This window comes from Lactuca sativa, chromosome 1 (genome assembly GCF_002870075.4).
Source record: "Lactuca sativa cultivar Salinas chromosome 1, Lsat_Salinas_v11, whole genome shotgun sequence".
In the NCBI taxonomy this organism is placed as follows: domain Eukaryota; kingdom Viridiplantae; phylum Streptophyta; class Magnoliopsida; order Asterales; family Asteraceae; genus Lactuca; species Lactuca sativa.
In genome coordinates, this window is record NC_056623.2 from 32,686,611 (window position 1) to 32,703,903 (window position 17,293).

General features: G+C 37.8%; 1 long non-coding RNA gene across 2 annotated transcripts; it reads right to left on the minus strand.

Moving 5' to 3' along the window:
• Positions 1-8,577: 8,577 nt before the first annotated feature.
• Positions 8,578-12,304, minus strand: LOC111913536 (uncharacterized). 2 transcript variants are annotated; one of them, XR_006188774.2, is made up of 2 exons: positions 12,070-12,304; positions 8,578-9,202 (listed from the first exon to the last, which is right to left on the minus strand). It is a non-coding gene; the product is annotated as an uncharacterized LOC111913536 (long non-coding RNA). The 2 variants fall into 2 exon arrangements; XR_002857548.2 differs by lacking the exon at positions 8,578-9,202 and adding an exon at positions 9,554-10,807.
• Between the last annotated feature and the right edge of the window lie 4,989 nt (positions 12,305-17,293).

Genomic DNA, 17,293 nt, shown 5'->3' on the forward strand with positions numbered 1-17,293 from the left:
GATCGACGCTCCCCACGGTGAGCTACTCGGCCGAATAAACCCCTTCCCCAATAGCTCCTGCAGCTGTGACGATAACTCATGCATCTCTGGTGGCACAAGGCGATAGGGCGCCTTGGCGATAGGTCTTGCTCCCGGAACCAAATCGATACGGAACTCCACCTGCCTCTCGGGAGGCACTCCTGGAAACTCCTCGGGGAAAACGTCGGGGAACTCACGCACTATCAGGACCTCATTGTCCGACCTCGGTCTCTATGCATCTACTCTCGTATCCACCACATACACCACAAACCCACTACAGCCCTGTTGTAGGCTCTGCCTCGCTCTAGTGGCCGAACAAAATGCTGACCCAGGACGGGTACCCTCGCCATAAACCGTAAGAACTCCACCACTAAGGTCTCGTATGGTCACCAGCTATCGCTCGCAGTCAATAACCGCTCCAAACCTGCTCAACCAGTCCATGCCCACAATGACACGGACATCTCCCATCGCAATCGAGACCAAATCAATTGGAAACTCAATGCCGAAGATCTCGACTACACATCCTCAAATCACATTAGTGGCACACACCGCCCTCTCGTCAGCTATGGAAACTCGCAAGGGTTGACTCAACGCCTCTCGACATATACTGATGTGCTGACTAAAGGCTAACGACACAAAAGACCGACTCGCACCCGAGTCACATAACACCAAAGCAGGTACAGAACTCACAAGAAATGTACCTGCGTATATCATAAAATAAGCATAATACCACAAACTTAAAATAAATAGATGAAAGAATACATACCAGCCACAACATCGGGTGCTGCATGGACCTCCTCCGCTGTCAAATGGAAGGGTCTCTCGTGAGCCTTTGGCGCCTCGACCTTCACTGGCCTACTCTCTGTAGCTCGAACGACAGCAATGGAAGATCCCTGCGATGCTCCCTGTGCTGACCCCCGCAACTGCGGACACTCGGCCTTCCGGTGTCTGGTCTGGTTGCAGTGAAAACAAACTGCAAACCCCTTGGGGCAATCCTTGGCCATGTGCCCCTCCTTGCCACACTTGTAGCAAGACCCTTCTCTGCAAACCCCCTCATGACTCTTGTCGCACTTGCCACAAGTGCGGCCCTTCTGGTTCCTTGATCTTGAATCGGCGGGCTTGGCCTGCTTGGCTGTCGGCTGGGACTGTTCCGGTCGCTGATCCCTCCCCTGAGACTCCGCCTCCTCCCTGGCCTGAGTCTCGAGCTCAATCTCCCTCTTCCGGGCATTTGCCTGAAGCTTGGCAAATGTCCGGTATGACGAGTTCACCACAAACTCGCGGATGTCTCTCCTCAGAATGCTCAAATACCGACTCATGCGTGCCTGCTCGGAAGACATGTGCTGAGGGCAGAACATCACCCTCTCATGGAACATCCTGGTGATCACTATAACAGACTCGGTACCCTGCTTGAGGGTCAAGAACTCCTAGGCTAAACGTTCCCTTTCCACCGGGGGAACGTACTCATCACAAAACATAGCGATGAACCTCTCCCAGGTCACCGCGGCAAGCTCTGCAGAAGAGTAGTGCGTTGTAACAAACTTCCACCATTCCTTCGCTCCCAAGCAAAGCTGGTTCAGCGCGAACCGAACTCTCAGATGCTCCGGACAAGAACACGTATAGAAGCATCCCTAAATATCATAAATCCATCTCATCGCAGCGATTGGATCCTGCGTCCCATCAAACTCTGGTGGCTTCGTGTTGCTAAACTCTCGTTACAGCAACGAATCAACCCCCTGCGGCCTCGTAGCAACGACGGCTGCAGTGGCCGCAGGAACAGCAGCATCAATAAGAGCAGCGTAATGCTCGTCAAAAGTCTCGATCAGGGTGGTCTTGATAGACCCAAACATCTCCGGTATCTCGGCTCGGATGGCAGCAGCCACCTCCTCATGAATCAACCTGTGAATCTCCTCATCACTAACACCACTACTCTCAGGTGTGTGGCGTGTCCCAACCATGATGTCTCTCTGAAATACAACACAAAATATCAGAGACTCGCTCGAGTGTACACACACTCGATATCCCATTCCTACTCGATCCCTAGTACCCTAAGAATTCTTACTTGGGTTGCGCACTCATCCAGTGTCTTCGGTAGTACGGGCCCAATACTACCGTCCACACCGCATCAGTATTCACCCCAAGTCCTCCTCCTAGGATCCCAAATCCTAAGTACTCTACTCTCACTATGCATAGTCTACTCTCTAGCAGATCTCTCATAAGCTCCTCGCTGTTATCTATTCACTCTCAAGCATCTCCTAGCAGCAAAACCCCTACGCTAAGGCATCACAAATCAGGCCACTCTAGTCCTAATAAGAATACCTAGCCTACACTAGCATACATAACATATTATCTCATATCTCATAACACATAATATAAGGATATTTTGGGAAACCACCGTTCGGGCGCTGGCTGATCGTACACACTGCTCTGCTCTGCTCTTTTTAAAAACTTTTTACTCCTTGAGAAAAATTTTGTGATTTTATTTTGAAAATCTCTCAAATCCTCAGTTTGAGTTCAGATATGCCCGAAGGTGCACCAGAATCCCTCAAACCAAGGCTCTGATACCAACTTGTAACACCCAAAATTTTCAAACAATTTTTCACATTTTCAAAAACATACTCTCATTCATAAATATTATAAAAATGTCATTGTATCACATATAAATCCATTGAAACACAACCCAATATCATAATGTATGAAAACTCCTCATGTGTGTACTGATCATGCCGGCGCCTTCCCGCGATCCTCACAGGTACCTGAAACGCATAACACAACACTGTAAGCATAAATGCTTAGTGAGTTCCCCAAAATACCACACATAACACATAATAGCCACTCAAAGCTATAACTCTATGGACCCGCTGGTCCTAACTCTATGGACCCCCTGGTCCTAACTATGTGAACCTTCCGGTTCTAACTCTATAACATACACGACATGAATCACATAGAAATAATGCAGTGCATCACAATCACATAAATCACATACAAGATTCTCGGTCATATAACTCTAATTACCACTCTAGGTAAAGTATAGTGAGAAGACTCACCTCGGGTAACTCGGTAAAAATCTGGTCTAGCCTTTGCCTAATCACATGGAATAAACACTCTAATCAATACAAATCTCAAGGCTAGACTAATTCCTCTCTTAGCACTCTTAAAAGGGTAAAAGACCATTTTACCACTCTCATGGCTTAATGACCCTAACATTGACCAAACCCTAAAAGTCAACAAAAGTCAACTCTTCGGGTTACGCTGCGCGTACCAAACCTGTACGCTGGGCGTACCCGGCAACCTCACAGAAACAGGGAACGCGACCCCCTACGCTGCGCGTACTAGGATTACGCCCCGAGTAACTCCCAGTTTCAGACTCCTTAGCTTTTGGGGTCTTAAACAGTTAAGACACACACCCAACTTTCAGATCTGACCACTCCTAAGCCTCTTAATCCATTAAGTTGGTGACTTCAAGCCTTTACATGGCTGTAAAAGTCACCAACACCCATAACTTTCCATTTCCAACACTTAAAAGCTCATAACTCAAGCATGACTCCATAACAACGACCAAGTTGGGATTTTAATGGATCAACATCACAACTAACACTGAAATGGGACAGATCTAGGTCCATGGAGCCCCTCTTGCTCATCAAGTCTCCACCTTTGGGACTTAAACCCTAGAAATGGACCATAAAACACCAAGCCAAAATAAAGAGGAAAGTTCTGAGCTTTTTACCTCAAAGTGAAGCTCCTTCCTCTGAAGAACTCAGATCCAAGCTTGAACTTCAAACCCTAGCTTCCACAAGCTCCTCTCCTTATTCTTCTCTAACATACAAAGGCACCTTTAGCTCAAAAACACTCACACACAAGCTTTAGGACGAAGGAATTGTTCTCTTAGGGTTTTACTCTCTGATATGGTGGCTAAGGATAAGGTCTTAGCATTCCTTTTATAGTGCACAAGTCACAATTAGGGTTTGCATCTAGGCCCGCTACACCCAGCATTACCCTAGGTACGCCCAGCATACCTAGGCGAGTCCGCATCCAACTTAAGCGCATGAGTACGCCCAGCGTACTCATTTGCAACATTTTTCCACTCAAGGGCTAATCTTGACAACTTAACAAAAGAGAAGGGTTAAATAGTTGTACCTGAATTTCGGGATGTTACAAAGAAGTTACATGACTTTTCGACAATTTTGAAATGTAACCTTTGGGAACCCATTGGTAATTAGGTTTAAGCATTTTAATGTTGAACCTAATGGGTGCTTCAACACTTGATTTTGAAATGGAACCACCTTTTGATTTAGACTTGAATCACAAGTGTAAGCTAGAGGACAATCCTTGAGATGAAGTCGACCTCACCGAATTCGGTCCGGTTGAAACATCTCTCGAATTAGGCTTCTTGTCCGACATGCCCCTTTTGTCCTTGAGAGTTTGATTCTTGGTATTTTTAACATTCCAATCACCATTGCGTGAACGTGACCTCGAAGGATTTCTTTTGGAAGATCTCCCCTTTGGCACGTTCTGCCAACCTTATTCATAGTTGGGAACATATGAACGATGTGGGCAATTTCTAGCAATGTGACCGGGAGTCCCACAGTTAAAACAAGTTTGTCTTTTCAAATAAATAAGATTGTGATTTGGTCCTTGTCCAATTGAAGTTTGTTTCAAAGAACTTCCACAAGCACAAGCACATTTTTTGGACTGTTTAAAAACATTTTGAGGCTTGAATTATTCAACAGTGGAATTATTATCATCACGATTTTTTGAAGCATTTTCAGCAGAACTAGAATTATTATTGTTCTGCTCGAACCCATCATTCACGGTTACTTTATATGCACATGAAGTAGAAACATTAGAATCATTCACATTAATACTCTCAGATGGGCCGGATTGTTCAGTCTTGATTGAGGTAGTTACAGGGGGCTGGCCACATTGAGCATTTCTTTCTACTTCTATGGTCTTAGAGGCGGAAACATAATTATCATTAAAAGGAAACGGAACACTATGATATCCTAGGACATTTTCTGGTTATCTTTCCATTTCAATTATTTTTCTATCATAGATTCAACTATCTCACTTGACGCGTCAAATTTCTTAAAGTTAAATTTAGCTTTTAACGCATCAAGTTCGACAATTAATTTGGCAATTTCCTCTTTAGCATAACGATGATGAACACATTTGGTGCTATATTCCTCCCTAATCCTAATTAAATCTTTATTTTGAGCATCTAGTTTTTCTTTAAGAGGCTTATTGACTTTCTTAATTTCATAAATTTCACTTTTAAGGTCAAAAACTTCTATAACTAATAACTCATGTTGCTCACAATATTTATTAATTTTATCTACGCATGACTAAGAGCATGAGGTTTCACTAACCTCCTTGGCATTTATGTAAGAACTCATTATTTACCAACAAAAAGAATTTGATTGTGTAATTTGATTTTGACCGAAAACCAAAAAAAATTAATGCCCTTTGACCGAAAACACCAATAGTCAACACCCTGTTGACCGAGAACCTTGTAGGTCACCTTTTTGTCCGAAAAAGAATTGACCGAGAACGAGGTTTCTTGACCGAGAACCTTTGCCAAAATCTCAACAACCGAGAAGCTGAACCGAGGATGCGGAGCCAATATGCAGACTGAATACATTAACCGAAGACCCGAGAAGCAAAGTTGGCCTCGTCGAGAACACCGAATCGCCGCCGAGAACTCTGAGGCTGAGACCGAGAGCTTCCAAGTTGATTTTGAGGAGCTGGTCGAGAGAATGTGAATTCAAACCCTAACCGAAATCGATCAGTCTGGCTGCCGAAGACTCCTAAACCTAACCGAGAATTTTAAGTATTGATCGTGTTTCCTTATTCAATGAATCTCAAATTTTGGTAATTTACCAAAAACGATCTCTAACACAATATCCTCCAAAATTAGTGAAGAACACCAAGAAAATTATGAACACGAAGAACAACAACAATTATTTTCGTCAAAAAGAACTCAGAAACACCAGGAAAAATTCCAAGAAACTTATAATATCTTGCCAATTCGATTGATATCAATCCTTGCTTTGATACCAATTTTAAAACCTGTTCTAATGTATCAATCGAAACCACTAGAATTGGTGCGGAATCCCAATCAAGTGAATACTACAAATCGTAATATGGAATAAGAACACAATACCATCTTCAATGCACACTATATTGAACAATAGTCTAGTACATCAGATTCTCAATAACTCTTGGCTCTCTCTTCTCTAAACTCGAAATCAACTTCTTAGAATAACCAACCCTTTTACACGGATGAAATAACACTATATATACCTAGACCTTATTACAAAGGCCCGACCCAAAAACCCAACCGAAAGCATCATAAAGCCCACTGAAATCACATGGTGATTTCGGTCCAAACACCACCGAAAACATGGTGTTTTCGGTCCTAGACCGAGAACTTTAAAAATAATCAAAAGTAAAGTATAAACCACAAATCATGTCCTAACAACATGATATATGATGTGATCAATCAAACACAATTAATAATCAAACTATTAAAATTTGAACTATTGGATTCAACGCATATTATCGATGTTCATTTACTCCAAACGAAAGCAAAAGGTTTTAATACCCTAATTCATGAAAAAAAAACAAAAAAAAAAAACAATTAGAATGCTAATCATAGTCAGAACAACAAACCAAATGGTTCCTGTCATGAATCAGCCCTTGAATCCTTAAGATCTTTGCTACATATCAAATTAATGACCCTTCGACCGCTTTCTAAACTCTCAAAATCGCAACTTGGGGGTTTATTTTTAAAGAAACCGAATGAGGTCGTAAGATATATCATTAGGGTTAATTTTCGGGTTAATTCATTGATTTCAGCGTCGTCACAATGTGGTAATGCCTTTGCCACATCATGGTAACTGGAATCCATAACGTTCACGAAAACGTAAACAGATATGAGCTTTTTTCATAATTTTTTGATCCACCATGTTGTGGTAATGCCTTTACCACGACGTGGGAACTGGAATTCGTAATTTTGCACAAACAGGAAATTCGTCCGAAATTTTATCTAGTTTTCAGAGCATATTGTATCTCCTTAATCGGAGTTATGAATCATATAATATTGTCAAATAGAGGTCAATCTGTCCAACAACATACTTTTTTGCATCTTTTTTTAGCTATGTTCTCCTCCTTTTGCATCTCAACTCTCATTTTACCTGTAAATGAAAATTTCAAAACATATTAAATATCATATATCTTAAAATATAACATTTTTACTCAAATATATTAGGATATTTGCTTAAAATATATATTTAAGTAAGGTCATATCAGTTGTATAATAACATTTCTATGTATATATCAAAAAACATATCATCACGTAATCATATAAATTATATTTTTTGGAAAGTCGGAACTAAATTAAATAAGAGAAATTAAATTACCTCCTACCTTTTATGCCTACAATTATTTCTACCCATTAAAATTATGACAAATCACCATTCAATTTAATTGTAATTGATATATTTCTAATATAACCTTAAAGAGTTAGTTAAAAAAATATGGAATGATGACACTTGTCATAATTTTATTGGGTAGGAACATTTGTAGGCATAAAAAGTAGAAAACAATTTAATTTCTCATTAAATAACTATCAAATAGTTAGTCTTTTTCAAAAACATAATTAAAAAAAAGTGTATATATATATATATATATATATATATATATATATATATATATATATATATATATATATATATATATATATATACAGTGTTCTAAAAGGCGCGCCATGGCGTGAGGCGTGGCTCCGTCGTTACGAAAAGCCTCATAACGTTGCTGTTAGGCGTGGCGCGTGGCAAGGCGTGATATGGCGCGCCATGGCGCGTTATGGCGCGTGTTTTTTCGTTTGAGACACGGTTTTTTGCTCTTTGTTATGTCTTTTCTAATCGGAGATATAGGTATTGTGGTTTTCGTTAAATTTTTGTTACTAGTTATTGATCTAACACTTATAAAAAGTAGTTATATTTAATATAAATTTATATTTATATGGTAATATAATTTTAAATTAATACAAAATCGCCGCCTTACATCACACCTTGAAAAACACCATGGCTCGTTAAGCTTGAGGCTTGACCTTGCCGACACGCCACGCCTCACGCTATTTAGAACCTTGTGTGTGTGTGTATATATATATATATATATATATATATATATATATATATATATATATATATATATATATATATATATATATATGGCTTTACCATTTCAAAGATATAGTTAAAATTGTACATGGCACGATTTAGTTTAGTTATTAGCCAAAACTGAATCATAACCATTATAATTGCTTAATGTATTTTCACAGCTACTGGATATCGGTTAATAATGGTTTTAGGAATGTTTGGTAGGATTTGAATTTTTAAGAGATCTGAATTTCTAAGAGGGTCTAAAATTTTGAAATTTTAAAAGCTGAATGTTTAACCTGTTGTTTGGTTTGGACCTCTAAATTGTTGTGTTGAATTATTAAAATGACAATTTTACCCTTATGTTTTCTTTTTTGTTGAATTTAAGTGTTTGTTTATAAAATATCCTAATCAATTTCTTAAATAAGTATAAAAAAATATAAACACCATATAAAATCCAAATTTAGCATAAATCAAAATTAAACACAAATTCAAATCAAAGATAAATATTTCTAAATCCACAAAATCATACTAAAATCCAAATAAAATCCTACAAATTTAATTTGATCTCAATTGATTTGCAATCCGGTCATGCAAATTATCCATGTATTCGTCACCTTGTGAACCCCATTCCATATCGTGTACATTTTGGCCATCATTCTCTCCCCCTTGTGCTTGACCATTGTTCTCCTCGAATGTCATAAATAACTCATCATGAATATTGCATCTTGACTCTTATCTTTACCCTTATCTTTACTTTTATTTTGACTATTTTCCGTATCTGTAGTCTCTTGTTTTTTTGATTGAGCGGAGGACTTCTCACCGAGACGTACAGTTTCTTGTTGAGTGTAATCGATGTCATCAAAGTCATGCAAACTATAGTGGATTGAATCTTGAGTAAGACGGGGAAGGGTAGAACTTGGCCTCCAACTATGAATGCATGTCGCAATCGCGCCTTCAAACAATTGTGTGCAAAGGTCGAGGTACGGTAGTGGCGTGCATCTTAAAGAATCCATATGTTTGTTTGACTGTTTGGAAAAAATATTTTATTATTTAGACATGATAATATATTTTTTATAAGTAAACAAAATACATTTGATTCTAGTTATCATTCTTCTTTGGAAAGATTGACGGTGTTAGTTGTTGGATTGTACACATTGTCGGTTTTGTTTTTTAACTTCAAAAAAATACCAAACTTTGACTTTAGGTAGTCATAGCGGTTCATCATTTGTTTTCGGTCGTCAATAAAATTATGTTCAATTTTTAATTTTTCAGCTACATTCCTCCAAGATAGTGCTTTCAAACTACACCCTTCACATCAATTGACCATAACTTTATGTAAACAAGTTTCTATAAATGTTTTCTCTACACCTTCAACCTTCCAACTAATCATATCCTTCTTTTCTCAACAAACAAATGTATGTTTTAGCAACAATTTAAGCATTGCAAATGCGCATTTTCAGCAACAATTTCAATTTAAGCAATACAAATACACATTTTTAGCAACAATTTCAACAAAAAAAAAAATACATAATTCAACAACAATTTCAACAAAAAGATGCACAATTCAGCAACAATTTCAACAAAAAAAAAATACACAATTCAGCAACATTTGACAACATATTTCATTTAACATCGGATTTCATAGAATCAAATTTCATAGCAAAAAAAAAGACAAAATTGCAAAAATGGTCCCTGTGGTATGCACAATTTTGGGGTTTTAGTCCAAACCACGAGTTTTTTGGATCCATGGTCCTTTTAGAGTGGTTTGTATGTGGTTTTGGTCCTTGGACTTAACTCCCGAAGTAGGATCTGTTAAGCCCCCTCATGTGCCTCACACGTGAGGGTAAATTCATCATTTCATATGTAAGGGACCATTTTTGCATAAACGTTTTTTTGGCTTAATTGACATTTACCCCTCATGTGCCTCACACGTACGGATTCCAATCCATTCTTGAGACTGTTGGATGATTTCAAAAGATCGTTGAGGGAAGGATCTGTGTTGTTTTCGTTTGATTTATGGAAAAGAACTACTAGTTTTGATTCATGTTCTTCTTTGTTGCTATCGGTTTCATCATCTTTTTCTGGATCGACTTCTTGTCTGGTTGGTGTGCGAAGGACGATCAAGAACATGAGTAGAAGAATGAATAATGTCCCGATTCTGATTTCGATTGCCATATCTGCAATTGCACCTTTGCTTTTCAAGTTCCCAAATTCGGGCCAGATGGAGCCGATGAGGTGGTTATTACTGAGATCAAGAAGAGGTGGGAAGCTCATAATATGATTATACTGAACGCGACTGCTCTGTTACTGATGTTGGTTCGCCGGAAAAACGAGAAATCCGGTGAACCCTCTTCCAGTGATATTTCCTGGAAACTGAGGCAAGGTAAGTGCGTGAGGTTCTTTGGTATCACTCACGACAACGAGTTATTGGATGGATCCAAGTAAAAAGGAGAATCAAAATCACCTAAATAAGATGGAATCGAACCTACCAAATTATTCCACGACAAATCTTATAACTGTAATTATGTTGAATCTTTTAGCCACATGGGTATGCTGCTAGAAAGTCCACAGTTTGCAATTACGAGAGCTTTGAATGCTCTGAAACTTAATTTATCATCATCGGCCGGCAACTGTTCACCACGAAAGTTCATGGTTAGAACCAAAATGGTTAAGTTTGGACAGTGTTGAAGGATTTTCAGAGTGTTTCAGAGGTTACTGAAACTGCAATTCGAGAGGGAAAGGTAAGAAAGCAATCAAAAATTCTTGAAAGTTTTAGGGATTTCACCATGGAATCTGTTTCTGGCGAGATTTATAGCTCTTAAATTCCGGAAAGACGAAAGGTCGTCAGGAATGGAACCGGAAAAGTTCTTCGTGCCAAGATCAAGTGAGGTGAGGTTCGTCATCATGGAACAGTTAAATTCAATCGGACCATTGAATGAATTGTTTCTTAAATTAAGAAAAGAGATAACCGGTGAATTTGAGAGTGTGAATGTATGCCACCGGAGAAACGATTCGATTGAGCTGAGAAATGAGTCAAGTTTGGAAAATTATGGAAGAAGTCCGGTAGATTCCCGGAAAGCTGGTTTGATGAAACATCCATTTAACGAATTCACAGCTAATTTAAGGACATGAAGTCGAGTGGAATTAACAAATATACCAGCGGGAATAGAACCATAAAAACCATTACCAGAGAAGTCTAGTTCTTGAAGTGCAGGCAGGTTAATGCTATTAGGGAAAGCTCCATTAAAATCATTACTGCTCAAATCAAGAACTTCCAGAGGGGCGAAATGAAGAGGGAAATTGGAAGAGGACCGATGATGATGAATTCGTAGGCCACCATCCATCGATAGCCGATTCCAATCCATTCTTGAAACCCTCTAAAGATTTTAAATCCTTTAATCCAAAAAAAAAAAAACAGTTTATGCAAAAATGGTCCCTTATATATGAAATGACGAATTTACCCTCACGTGTGAGGCACATGAGGGGGCTTAACAGATCCTACTTAACGGGAGTTAAGTCCAGGGACCAAAACCACATACAAACCACTCCAAAATGACCATGGATCCAAAAAACTCGTGGTTTGGACTAAAACCCCAAAATTTTGCATACCACAGGGACCATTTTTGCAATTTTGTCCAAAAAAAAGCATATATTCAGCACAATTAACATCAGCTTTTATAACATTATTATGTCATATTCCAGATTTCACCGTATCAAGAGTTTGATTTCAGGAAAAAAAATAGCATTTAATTTCAGCAACAACAACTTGATTTCCGATTTCACAATAAGTTTTCTATAAAAACTGATTTTATAAGTTGTTTGAGAGGAAAATTGATGAGAACTTGTATTGATTTCAACATTGATTTCAGAAGAAAATAATGGAGGGGTTTACCTGCAGAAATCGTTGTTGTCGCAGGTGGAGACGGAGTGCCGTGGCGCAGCGTCGGAACTGTCGGCGGAGAAGAAGACGTCGACGACTGTGATGGCGGGGAGGGAACACACAGATGGAGTCGATGTCGTTGTTGTGAGTCGATGAGAGGAAAGGTCGGATGAGGCGAGGTTTTGAGAAGAAAAGAAACAGTGAGACAACTAGGGCTAGGGCATTTGTGTCTTTATTTTTTTCAAACGCCCCTTCAATTCTTAAATTTTTAAGATCCATTTAATAAATTCAAATGTAGAAAATAAGATATTCCTCTTAATTTTTCAATTAAAAGATAAACAAACGGGCTTTAATTGGTTAATGATTTTGATTATTGGTTAATGTGATTAACCATAATTATCCAAAATAACATAAAAACAAAATTATATTGGTATAAAAAACAAAAAATATAAAATGCATTACTATACAAAATAAGAACTAGAAAATATGTTGATGTTGCTATAAAAAAACAAAAAGTAGAAAGTTTGTTTTAATCATAGTTACATCTCCATAGACAATCCACGATGCTATTATTAACATACTTCCAACTAGCAATCTCATTTGTCATTATCTTATTCTTTTTTATTGTTGTTACTGCTACATATACAGTATATATAATTTAAATCCAAGATTAATATATATTGTTAGAGATACTATAAACGGATGCAAAATATTTTTATAAAAGATGGTTAAGCTTCCTAATAATTGGCAATTATAGGCACCAAATTATCAAGATCGTAATAAACTCCGACAATTACAATCATATATTTGGGATTTTATATTAAATATTGTATAATCAACATTTTTTCATCAAAAAAAAATCAAATCTTTAAGTTAAGCTAAGACTAAACTACACAAATAGTCTATGTGGTTGACTCAAAATTGTCACTTTGGTCCAAAAAGCACCAGAGGTCCAAAGATTTCATTTTGTTGCTTGTTTGGTCAAATCTGTTTTAATTTTTTTCAAAATAACGGATTTGTCCATGTTAATATGATTTTATTTTTTATCTGATTTTTAGATTTAAAAAAAAGTAAAAATAAAAATAAAAATAAATCTCTCTCTCTTATTTATTTTTTTGATTTTCAGATTTAAAAAAATAAAAAATAAATCTCTCTCTCTCTCTCTTTCTCTCTCTCTCTCTCTCTCTCTCTCTATCTATCTATCTATCTATCTATCTATCTATCTATCTATCTATCTATCTCGTATTTGAGTGTGCGTTTACTGTGTGAACACAAAACCACAAATCCATGACAATCCTCCTGCCCCAAATCCACCACAATGTCTTGAACTTGAAACCCACCTTCAATCTCTCACTTGCTGGAGCATTCATTGGATCCGGAGGAGACGACATCGGACAAAGATTCGACGAGGTCACCAGACAACCTTCTGAGAGATAGGGGAGAGAGACAATCATTGTATGGGAGCTCAAACGTTTTTTCAGATCCACCTCCATTTAGGGTTTCAGTCACCTATATCTCTGAAACTAGTGTTTGCAAGCTCAAACAAGAAGGATGACTCTACCCCTTTCCTCTCACCTACATATCGACTTCGATATGTCGCTGCAAAACCTAGCAGCTGGAAACCACCGCCGCTTCGATTTGCAATTCGACGAAGACGATGGTTAAGCCGCTACAAAGAGCTTCATCTGTACAGATCTACAACTCATTCTACCTTTTGCGTAAGCCCCTTCTGATTTTAAATACTTTCAAGTATTTTGGTTGTTGGGTAAGCCGATAAAGGTGGATGTCGTTTCAGACCTCTAGGTCGCCAATTAACCGGTGATTAAAGTGTAACCTATGATGAAGTCGATGATGAGAGGTTCTTGAGAACAATGAAGAACAAATGAAGAAGGAAGGAGAAATAATGTGGGAGAGAGAGTGAGTGAGAGAGAGAGAGAGAGAAAAAAAAAGAGAAAGATTTATTTTATTTTTATTTTTTAAAATCTGAAAGTCGGAAAAAATAAGAAAAAAAGAAAATCATATTAACAGGGGCAAATCCATCATTTTGAAACAAATCAAAACAGATTGGACCAAACAAGCAACAAAATGAAAACTTTGGACCCCTGTTGCTAGTCCAAACCTTTTTGGACTAAAGTGACAATTTTGAGCAAACCACAGGGACCATTTGTGCAGTTTAGTCTTAAGCTAATGTTATTATTATAGTTTGTTGACAAAACTACAAATTTGGTCCCTGTGGTATTCAAAAACCTTTGGATAGGGTCCAAAAGGTTTCCAACTTGCATGGAAAGTCCAAAATCAAGGTTTTTCTGGGTTTTTGGTCCCTGATACACTTGAAAAGTCGATTTTGCCCTTTTCATTTCTTTTTTCTATTTTATTTATTTATTTTGGTATTTAAATAATTAAGAATAAAAAATAAAAAAGAAAATCTCACCCAAACTCTCTCTCTCTCTCTCTCTCTCTCTCTCTCTCTCTCTCTCTCTCTCTCTCTCTCTCTCTCTCTCTCTCTCTCTCTCTCTCTCTCTCTCTCTCTCTCTCTCTCTCTCTCTGCAACCAATAACACTCACATTTATTGCTTTGTTCTTCAACATTCAAGAACACCGGTGTATCTTCCTCGCTCACATCTTCTCTCGACTCCGGCTCCGGCGAGAATTTTCTTTGTAATTGGTTGCACGAAACCTTCCTCTCTTTCGATCCACACGTTCGCCTTGTCGTCCTCGTGTTTATTTACTTCGCACCAGGAAACAAAGATCAAGCAGAAAAACCATAACTATTTCACCATCGTTGCAAACCCTAACTCTGCAAATATGGAGATAACCTCCATGGCAGGCGGCGCTGCAATGCCTATATCTCAACAAAACCCTAAAAACGAAATGAAATTAAAGGCAATATATTGATTTCTCAACAAAACTTTGTCTCCGTCTTCCTCCATCTCCATTCAGGAACATCAATTGCCAAATATACAACACTATCATCTTCTTGAAATCTCCAACCTATTTTTTTAATCGATTTTTGATCTGGAAGCCTTGAACTTCTGGAATCGAGTTTTGAACCAATTTCTATTCGTTAGGGCTCTATGGGGGAAGATGAAATCTAGAGTTGAGTTACAGAGTAAAATCGGAGGTCCAAGAACATGCAGATCCAAAATCGGAGGTCCGAAAAAAGGGAATTTTAGAAGAAATCAAGAAATATGCGTGTGTATATATATTCTTGTGAGTTTCAACATTAGACTCCAAGAAATTTTTTGTTGCTGTGTTTGTTATGTTTTTCCCATCCTTCTTCTTCCATCTCGATTGTTGCTGCTGAGTTTGTTTGAAATTGTTCTTGAGACGACACATAATGACAAACACATACATTACTTTGATTTGTTTTTTGATTTTAGATTGTTGTTGTTGGGTTTGTTTGAAATGGTTATTTAAGGAAAATTGTTTTGAATATAGAAGAAATATCATGATGATACGAGAGAGAGAGAGAGAGAGAGATTTTATTTTTATTTTTATTTTTAATTATTTAAATACCAAAATAAATAAAGAAAATAGAAAAAAGAAATGAAAAGGGCAAAATTGACTTATCAAGTGTATCATGGACCAAAAACTCAGAAAAACTTTGATTTTGGACCTTCCATGCAAGTTAGAAACTTTTTGGACCCTATCCAAAGTTTTTTGAATACCACAGGGACGAAATTTGTAGTGTCTAGTTTGTTGATGTTTATTTAATATTGTAATAATGATATTTAATTTTAGAGCATCCTAATTTTATTTATTTAAATATAAGGCTATTGGTTCAGTTTTTAATGGGCTGGTTTTTCTATAAAACTATACCCAAACCATTATTTGTCGGTTAACAAAAAATAAAAATTGAACCATCTATTTTAAAAATGGTTTGGTTTTATCGGTTTGTAACAAATCATTTTCACAAACAAAATTTTCATTTTTAATTAAGATAAAACATCATTTTTTTTAAAATCCAAGTTAAGAAAACTAATTGTTCAAAATATAATTATTTGAGAATCAGAATAATATGATAAAAGCAGAACTTTAATGTTGTTGATGAGTGTGTACAGTCACAACTTCGTCTCCCCATGATCATCAATGATACCTGAAAAATATTTAATCAACAACTACAAGTCAAAGCTTAGTGAGGTCCCCCAAAATATGATACAACACAATATACATACAAGTATAGACGCATCGGCCTTCAGTCCATGATTGGCCCACCTCCCATGCTTACAGCATACTACTGGTCTAATCATGGCTTACATCACACCGTTGGCCCGCCCGGGAATCTTGGACAACTACAAGGAGCAGGAGTGCTTCAACCCACCACAAGATATGTCGACATATATAACACACAAACAATCAAACAAGAACATTAACACAAGCAACTATTTACACTAGTCTACCTATCTAATAGCCCACCAGCGCAAACATGGTCTCATACAGTACACTAATAACACAACTGGAAGATCACCACTGAATGCATAAGTACATATATAATCAGAGGTAAGATAGACAATCAAACATGAGATCCCACTCTAGAGCCACAACCAAACAAGGAACATGCAAGAAAGCCTATATCAAGAGTTCTCAGGCTATCCTACATGACTACATACAACCCTTAGGGCACTCAACTGGAGGATCCCTGACCTACTGATACTCTAACCAGCAATATCATTACCTCTTATTTCCTATCATGTAACGATATATACCGTAACACATAGTATAGTGAGGAAACTCACCTGAAATGCAGAACTGTAGTTCCATTGTTACTTTCTCAACTCCTCGTACTGGACAGACCTGCGAATTGACTATCACCCAACAAAGGTCACACCTTAAACAACAATCCAATCCTATAAGTTAGACTCAAGGTCAAACTGGTCAAAAGTCAACGGTAAAGTCAAAGTCAACACAGTTGGCCTCCACGTCATGGTTGGGCATGTGTCATGTCATGGAAACTTCACGACAAACAGTCGTGAGAATCCTTTCGCCACATCGTCGTGAGCATATCATCTTATCGTGGGAACTGTTCTGGACAACTTAATGGATTAAGCCCTTAACTCGTTAAGTCACACACTCATTCTCTCCAGTAGGCTTCCTTACACCCACAAACATCATAAAAATCCTTTCTTTGTGGACATGCATGTCCAATGTATGTCTTGAACTCAAGTTAGGTCAAAATGGTAGAAATAAGATCAAAACCTCATGCATGGAAACAAAACTCTACAACTCCTCAGATTTGG